Raw genomic sequence first — 9,146 nt, 5'->3', positions numbered from 1 at the left:
CAGTCTTGGAGTCAGGAGGACCTGAGTTCAAATCCAGCCTCAGACTCTTAACACTTACTAAGAGTGTGACCTTGGGCAAGTCACTTAACCCCAATTGCCCCTCCAAAAAGCAAAAAAAAAAAGTATGCTTCAATCTTGACTCACACTACATCAGTTCTTTCTCTGGGGATGGTTAGTATTTTTTATCTTAAGTCCTTCAGAGCTGTCTTGGATCTATGTATTGCTAAGTCATTTGCCATTGATCAACCCCACAACATTGCTATTACTGTGTGCGATGTTCTCTGAGTTCTACTCATTTCACTTTGTATTGCTTTATGTGAGTTTTTCCAGGTTTTTCTGAGAGCATCTAACATTATTTCTTATAGAACAATAGGATTCTATCATAATCATATACCACAAATTGTTCAGTCCATTCTCCAACTTATGGGCATCCCTTCAATTTTCAATTCTTTGCCACCAGAAACAAGCTGCTATAAATATTTGGGCATAGTTCCAAATTGCTCTACATAATAGTTGAATCAGTTCACAACTCCACCAACATTAGTGGCTCAATTTTCCTACACTCCTCCAACATTTGTCATTTTTCTTTTCTATCCTAATAGGCGTGAGGCAGTACCTCCGAATTGTTTTAATTTGCATTTCTCCAATTAGTAGTGATTTAGAGCATTTTTTTTTTCATATGGCTATCAATAGCTTTGATCACTTCATCTGAAAACTGTTGGGGTTTTTTTTTTTTAGAATTTGTCAATTGGGGAATGGCTCTCATTTTTATAAAATTGACTCATTTCTCTATCTGAGAGATAAGACCTTAATCAGAGAAACTTCAATTATTTTTTACAGTAGTGATTGCTTAACCCATCCTATTTCCTTCTTGTTTATTCTTTTCTCTCTCCTTTCTCCCTGACCCTCCTCAAATTTGTTTTGCTTCTGAATACTGCCTCCCCCAATCCACTCTGCCTTCTATGAACACCACCCCCCTTTTCTTATTCCCTTCCCCTCCTACTTTCCTGTAGGGTAAGATAGATTTCTATACCCAATCGAGTGTGTATAGTATTCCTTCTTTGAGCCAATTCTAATGAGAGTAAGGTCCAGGCATTCCCCACCATATCCTCCATCTTCCACTTGTGTGTAAAAGCTTTTTCTGGCCTCTTCTATGTGAAATAATTTACCCCATTCTACTTCTCCCTTTCCCTTTCTACCTTTCTCACTTCCGAATTTTATTTTTTACCATCCCATCATATTCAACTCACACCTATGCTTTCTGTCTATATATGTTCCTTCTAACTGCCATAATAATGAGAAACTTCTTGTGAATTATTGTTTTTTCACATGTATTTTTTACATATATTTTTACATGTATTATTTTCCCATATAAGAATGTAAACAGTTCAACTTTATTAAGTCCCTTATGATTTTCCTTTCCTGTTTACCTTTTTATGCTTCTCTTGCATCTTGTATTTGGAAGTCAAATTTTCTATTTAGCTCTGGGCTTTTTGTCAGGAGTGCTTGAAAGTCCTCTATTTCATTGAATGCCCATTTCCCCCCTGAGGGATAATACTCAGTTTTGCTAGGTAGGTGATTCTTGGTTGTAATTGTAGCTCCTTTGCCTTCTAGATATCAAATGCCAATGCCTCTGATCCTTTAATGTAGAATTGTGTTATCTGTTATGCTAAATCTTGTGCTATCCTAACTGTGGCTCTATGATACTTGAATTGTTTCTTTCTGTCTTCTTGCAATATTTTTTTTCTTGACTTGGGAGCTCTGGAATTTGACTATAATATTCTTGGTAGTTTTCATTTTGGGATCTCTTTCAGGAGATGATTGGGGGATTCTTTCCATTTCTATTTTATCCTGTGGTTCTAGAATGTCAGAACAGTTTTCCTTGATAATTTCTTGAAAGATGATGTCTAGGCTCTTTTTTTGATCATAGCTTTTAGGAAATCCAATAATTTTAAAATTATGTCTCCTGGATCTATTTTCCAGGTCAGTTGTTTTTCTAATGAGATATCTTGTGTTATCTTCTATTTTTTTTATTTGTTTTGTTTTGTATTATTGTTACCTGAAGTCTTATACAGTCATTTTTTTCCTCTTTCTTTATTTTTTTTTTTTTTTTTTTTTTGCTTTTTGGAGGGGGGGGAGGGCAGGGCAATTGGGGGTTAAGTAACTTTTCTCAAGGTCACACAGTTAGTAAGTGTTAAGTGTCTGAGGGTGGATTTGAACTCAGATTCTCCTGATTCCAGGGCCAGTGAGCCACCTAACCACCGTAGCTCAATTATAATTTTTAAAGAATTATTTTCTTCAGTGAAATTTTGTACCTCCTTTTCCATTTGGCCAATTCTGTTTTTTTAATGAGTTCTTTTCTTCAGTGAAATTTTGTGCCTCTTTTTCCATTTTGCTTTTTAAGGAGTTCTTCTCACTGGATTTTTTTGCCATTTGGCCTATTCTTTTTTTTAATACTTTTTTCTTCAGTATTTTTTGTGCCTCCTTTACCAAGCTGTTGACTCTTTTTTCATGATTTTCTTGCATCACCCTCCTTTTTCTTTCCAATTTTTCCTTTACCTCTCTTACTTGATTTTCAAAATCCTTTTTAAGCCCTTCCATGACCTGAGACCAGTTCATATTTTTCTTTGAGTCTTTGGATGTAGGAGTTTTGACTTTTCTATCTTCTTCTGAGTCTGTGTTTTGATCTTCCTTGTCACAATGGTAACTTTCTATAGGCAGAATTTTCTCTGTTGTTTGCTCATTTTTCCAGCCTGTTTTTTAACTTTTAGCTCTTTGCTAAAGTGGGGCTCTGCTTCCAGGGTGGAGGGCCCACTGTCTCAAGCTTCAGGGGTTTTGCATAGCTGTTTTCAGAGATACTTCTAGGGAGCTGTAAGTTTTCAGTTCCTCCAAGGTGGTATGATCCAAGAAGAGGTGTATTTGCTACTCTCCTGGCCTGTGCTCTGTTCTGTGACCATAAGCACTCTTTTCTGCACTGAATTGTGAAGAGGGTCCCCCCTTTCTTGTGGCTGCAAGCTCTGGTGTGCTAGTACTCCTCATCCTGGGACAGCCACCCAGGACTGCAAACCAGATCAACTATGGGCAAAGCAACTTTGTGCTGTATTGCTGTAGTTTCTTTACTAATATTTAATTTAATATTTTTTCCTTGATATTCATTATGAAAATTGGTCTATAGTTTTCTTTATTTTGACTCTAACTGGTTAAGGTAACAAGGCCATATTTGTGTCATAGAAGGAATTTGGTAGGATCCTTTCTTTGCCTATTTTTTCAAGCAGTTTATATAGTATTGGAATTAATTGTTCTTTAAATGTTTAGTAAAATTCACTTGGAAATCCGTTTGATCCTACAGTTTCTTTTTTATAGGATAGGGTTATTTAAGGACTCTATTTCCTGTTCTATTAATCTGAAAATTTTATATTTTTGTAAATATTCATTCATTTCATTAGTCATTTTTGTTATAATTGATTCCTATTACTGTAACGAAATCAACAGGCAGGATTTGCCCATGGTCCTTTCATCTACTGCTGCATTGCAGCCACCTTTTGCCTGGAATCCAGTAATCTTTCCATTGCTTACAATTTCAGTGCTTCATTACAAAACAGAGAGAATGAAAGACAAAGAGAGAAGATATGAGTAATGAAAGGAGAAGACAAGTCAAGGAAAGATGAAAGAGATGCAGAGAAACAGGTCACTTCTCATCTAATGGATAAATTAATTGGATATTTTCCATCTTATGAACACTGTTCTTAAAATGTAGCACCTACCATGTTTCCCTGATAATAAGACACTGTCTTATTAATTTTTTTGGACAGAAAAACACCAGAGGGCTTATTTTCAGGGGAGGGCTTATTTTAATGAACATTGACAGCAATTTTAATAAACAGGTAAATGTGAACAAAAAAATGTACCTTTATTCAATAAGCAAATCACTGGGGAAGAACAGGATGACGCGCTCACTGCTGCAGCTCTGATTGGATGCAGCTCGGAGCGCGGCGTGCGTTTCACGGGGGGGAAGGGAGACGGTGCATACAGAGGGCACCGTAATGTAGCATGTAGCGCAGGGGATAACCTTCACTACAGTAGCAATCTCAATAGGGCTTATTTTTGGGGGAGGGCTTATTTTAGAGGAATCTTACACAGTAAGGGGAGGGCTTATTTTCAGGATAGGTCTTAATTATTGGGGAAACACGGTAGTAGCTATCTGGTGGGGGGGGATAAAAAAATAGAAATTTACATGATAATTTTGTTGTATATTTTAAAAGAATGACAAGTTGTACATAGTAGATTTGTACTTTCATGTGCAGTCATCTTTTTTTTTTTATTGTACTATGTTAAGGAAATGCTGATCTTATTCCATAAATTAAAAATAAAATTTAAAAGAACAAGAGGATGAAGGGGGAAACAAAAGAAATAGAGACTAAGCTTCTGTGGATAGGGGCTGTCTTTCACAGCATCCAACAGAAGACCTTACATATATTAATTGCTTAGTAAATGTTGAATGAAAAATAAACAACAGAACAGAGCCCCCTCCCCCTGCCCCATCATTATAAAAATCTTTGTTTCATGCTGAGTTCTAAAAATAACCTTGTCTTTCTTCTCTTTCACCCCCTTCCCCCATCCCCAAAACTCAGCAATGCAGGAGGTGATCTTATAACCAGAATGGCCCTTGATTTTTGGAGAGCAGGAAAAAAGAGGGAAGACATTCAGCTCAAAGACTTGGAGCCTGTGCTATCTGTAGGAGTCTTCAATAACAAAAACAGTAAGTATGCATAAAGAGCCCTTTGACTTAGCCAAAAGCACTCTCTTCACATGAAAGTTTTTTTTGTCTGTAAAATTCTGCTATTGGACTTGGTTTGATTATCTCCCCTCCTCCTGTGTGAAGCTTAATCAATATCCTTGGTTTTTATACATTGATGCAATAAACATTTCTTGAGAGCCAATAAATGCTATACATCTGCAGGTTCTTTCATTGGTTGATGAAAATATTTCTAGGATCATAGACCTTAAGAGCTGATTTTAGAGCTTGGTGATTATCTAGTTCATCCCGTCATTTTACGGAGAAGGAAAAGGAGGCTGGATGGGGTGGCCAGGTGGCTCAGCGAGTAAGAGCACCGGCTCCAGTGTCGGGATGACCTGGATCAAATCTGGGCTCAGATACTTAGCACCACACCCAGAAATAACTGTAACCTTGAGCAAGTTACTTAATACCAATTGCTTAAAAAAAAAAGAAAAGGAGGCTGGAGAGGTGACATGACTTGCCCTCCACATTATAAAGAGCCAATAATAGCTAGTCAGATCAGGATATTATCTCAGATTCTTGGAAACATAAGTCAGTACTGCCTGATAGAAAACATCATCTCAATTATTTGCATCTTTTCTCTCTCACAGACCTCTTTAATAACTTGATAAATGAAAAAAAATTATGTTTAAAATCTACTGGGTGAATAAGGAGATGCTGTGATTGGGATTGATACATTCTAACAGGAGTAACTGAAGAAGGTTTAACATGTTGTTACTTCTTTGCAGGTGACATCACTAATACTCAAATTCCATTGCTTTTTTAAAGGTTTTTTAAGATAGGGAAAAGACCTATGATTTTATTGGCATAAGGAATTCTCAGCTAAGGAAACTTTTTACCAATGTAGGTTGACATTTCCTGCATCCTACTTTCATAGAGAATTGCTTAGGGTTCTAAAAGGCACCAAGTGTCAGAGAGGGAACTTGAACCCAGGTCTGCTTGGCTTTGACGCTCTCTTTGTCCATTCCTCTGCTTCTCTTGGAGGTTATTTATTTACCTTCACTGAAGTCCTACCCCATTGTCTCATCATTACGTTAGTTCTGGGTTCTCAAAGGCTGCCAGCAGAGAATAAACTCTGGAAGGTCCTACTAAGATGGAAACAGAATGAACTCAGTTATGGATCTTATTTGATGTCCAGCCAAAATAAATTTGGAATGACTCATCACCTGTTTGGTCATAGAGTGATGATTTTTCCTTCAGTTACAGAAAGAATATTGTTATTCTCTCTCATACTGCTAAAATTACAGATCTTTGTGGTACTGAAGAAGTATTTAAGAGAGATCAACCACAGCTTTATTGTCATTCTTCCTTGATTTTCATGTAACCCAATTGTGATTTGTTTCACAGGTGGCTTGTGGCACAGTGGCCTGATAGACAAGAGCCTCATTGATTACTTTGTTCCATTTCTGCCCTTGGAGTACAGACATGTGAAAATGTGTGTGAGGGCAGAGATGAAATCAAGGGGTTTTACGATAGATGAAGAGGTTGTCACAAGAGTGGCAGATGAAATGACATTTTTCCCAAAAGAAGAGAAAATCTACTCTGATAAAGGCTGCAAGACGGTGCAGACAAGGCTGGATTTTCACTGAGCTCTTACCACAAGAGAGGCCACCAGAAGATGCAGCCAACCAGGCCCTGCCTTTCTGAAGCACTTTTGAAGACCCTTTTCAGGGGTCTGCACATTTGCACTTGCTGACTTTTGGGGAAAGGTAGCTTTCTAAAAAGAGTGGATTTTAAAAACATATCACTAAAGAACTTTGCAGCCCAACTGTTAATTTTCAGTCGAAGATGGGATTTGAGGAATTTCACTCAAGCTCATCGTCCCTAACATTGCCAAAAGTGGCCTTTACAACTATTTGTGTTTGTAAAGTAATTGGAATAATTGCTGACTCCATAACACCTGCTCTGCATCAGAATTACTGTCTTAATGGCAGGGAGCTCCTTGGGGCTGGCCCTGATACATTAATGTCCAGATAACATTAGGTGTTCACCTGAAGGTTTTTAGATTGAATTCTTCTGTTTACCTTCTGTACTTTACACATAGAACATTCTTTCAACATACTTTCAACAATGATCATTTAAAATCTAGAGCACTCCACAGCTACAAAGCGTACCAGGTGAAAGTGTGTGGCCCCATGTGCCTCAACCTCTTAAGCTCAATGAATTGTGCCATTGAAAGAACTTATCTTATTTCATAATCAGCCCATAGTATTAACTTAGGGGTGTTTCCAGAGTGGAGGACAGGATCTCTTTGACCTTTTAGTCTGCTCATTCCTCCTGTGGTGACGTGGAGCACTTGAGGTCACGATCTAATGCAAACAGGGCCTATTGATCCAGTACCCAGTTCATGATGCTCTGATCAGAAGACTACCCTGTACCTCCAGACTTCAGCCTAACTATCCCTGAAATATTCCTGCAGTCCCTGTCACTTTGGGACTGACATGGTTCTGAAATTGGGTCACTCGTTTTAACAGTCAAACGCTTCTGTCTGTTACAGCTTACATTAGGGTCAATCTTGAATTTGGTCCTTGCAACTTTAGTGTGAAATGCAAAGGATTTGTTCATTAATGGTGGATGACTGCTACCTCGATTGAATATTCATTCAGGTGACTCATGTCATAACAACAAAAGGTGGTTATTGCATGTATAACTGGCATTTTCACTGGATGTTTTTGATAGTTCTGAAATATAGGAAAGGTGTGAGAAACTGCTTATTTGATATAAGGGAAGGTCTAGAATGGAGGTGTAGTTTATCCCTTTCTTCATACATATTCTTAAACTCATGTGTAGTTGGATTCTTACTATATAGTAATGTGAATGAAAACTAAGATATGATGTGGTGGCTGGTTATGGTCTGCATTGCCATGAGAACCTAAATCCTGTCCATTCTTCTACATACACTGTGCTGGTTGCCTCTTTGAGGAAAGTAAGAAAGTTTTTTTCTTCTAGTACATGTGGGTACTATAGTTGCAGTGCAACTGGTTAATCGTGCAACCTTTTTATACATAAGAGAAAGTTATAGAATGAATATTTTTATATGTTAAAGGATTGGAAAATTTTTAGAGCACCAAACTTAGTATTTTAATAAAATTACCCTCAGGATGGTACTTTCTACATTTTTAACACATATTTTCAAATTGGAACAGTTGGCTACTTTTATCACCTTGTGGGTGGTTGGTCAGGTGGTGACTTGTTTATTCTGATGCAATAAACTGAACACATTAGTAACCTTAGGCCTTTGGACTGTTGTTTCTGATTTACAACTTTGAAAAGCTGCAAGTAATTATCCTCCTATCCCCTATCCCACTGTCTTGTGTTTTTGTGTTTCCTTGAAAGATGTGAATGAAAATTTTAAACAGCAAATAGAAATTAATCAAATAAAACTGAAATTTTATCATTTGATATGTCTTCCTTTCAGTAATTTTTTTTAGCAATTTTTAACAAAAAGTATTTGTTTACTAGTTCTTTAGTTAAACTTGGTTTTGATGAGATGCTTTAGTATGGGTTGCAGCTGCCTGGGAAATAAAAACTTGGGACTTACTTTAGGTTCTAAAAGGTCTAGGAGATTGGAGATTAAAGGTATTTTTTCCTAATCCTAACAGTCCAGTAATACCAAGCAGACTCACCAGACCCAAGATGAGTGCAAAGCTTGTTTTCATTCACATGGGGTCAGTGGATTGGGAAATTAGATTTGTTCCATACAGTTGTTACATCAGAACTTGCAGAACCTTTTTCTAGATAAGATATTCCTAAAGCTCTTTGCAAACCCTAAAGTACTATATACAAATGCTAGCTATTAGTAAGAGTAATGTTTAACAGCACAGAAAGTGTGAGAACCTGGTGAAAAACTTAAAGCAGATTATTGATATTTCTTAATGTCTCAATAATTGTTATATAGCACTATCTTTTACAAAGTTTTTTGTCATACCAGTCTCTTTTGTTTTTGGAGGGGGGAAGGCAGGACAATTGGGGTTAAGTGACTTGCTCAAGGTCACACAGCTAGTAAGTGTAAAGTATCTGTGGCCAGATTTGAACTCAGGTCCTCCTGACTCCAGGGCCAGTGCTCTATTCACTGCTCCACCTACTCCCCCCTGTCATATCAGTCTAAAGAGAGATTTTCCTCATTTTTACAGAAAAGGAAATAGGATCGGGTGGGTAAAATCCTTTGGGCAGTCCTAGAGCTAGTAAGTACCAAAGTCTGGATTCAAACCAGCCTTCGAACACCAAGTCTTCCCACTCAACCATGCTATCTCTTAGCCATATACATAACTCCGAACCAAGAAATTATGTTGTTGGACGTGTAAAGGCCCTCCTGAACCTCAGGCATGACTTGTGCTGATCTGAGATC

General features: G+C 37.5%; 1 long non-coding RNA gene across 1 annotated transcript; it reads left to right on the top strand.

The window, feature by feature from the left end:
- Window positions 1–3,777: 3,777 nt before the first annotated feature.
- Window positions 3,778–8,200, top strand: LOC138147125 (uncharacterized). The gene is made up of 2 exons (XR_011164707.1): window positions 3,778–4,759; window positions 6,146–8,200. It is a non-coding gene; the product is annotated as an uncharacterized lncRNA (long non-coding RNA).
- Window positions 8,201–9,146: the final 946 nt, after the last annotated feature.

The sequence above is a fragment of the Petaurus breviceps genome, unplaced genomic scaffold (genome assembly GCF_028583685.1).
Source record: "Petaurus breviceps papuanus isolate PSGF00001 unplaced genomic scaffold, PetGlider_PUasm1.0 90779, whole genome shotgun sequence".
Lineage (NCBI taxonomy): Eukaryota > Metazoa > Chordata > Mammalia > Diprotodontia > Petauridae > Petaurus > Petaurus breviceps.
Note: the sequence above shows the minus strand (reverse complement) of the source record. Positions and strands in the feature narration are given on the sequence as shown.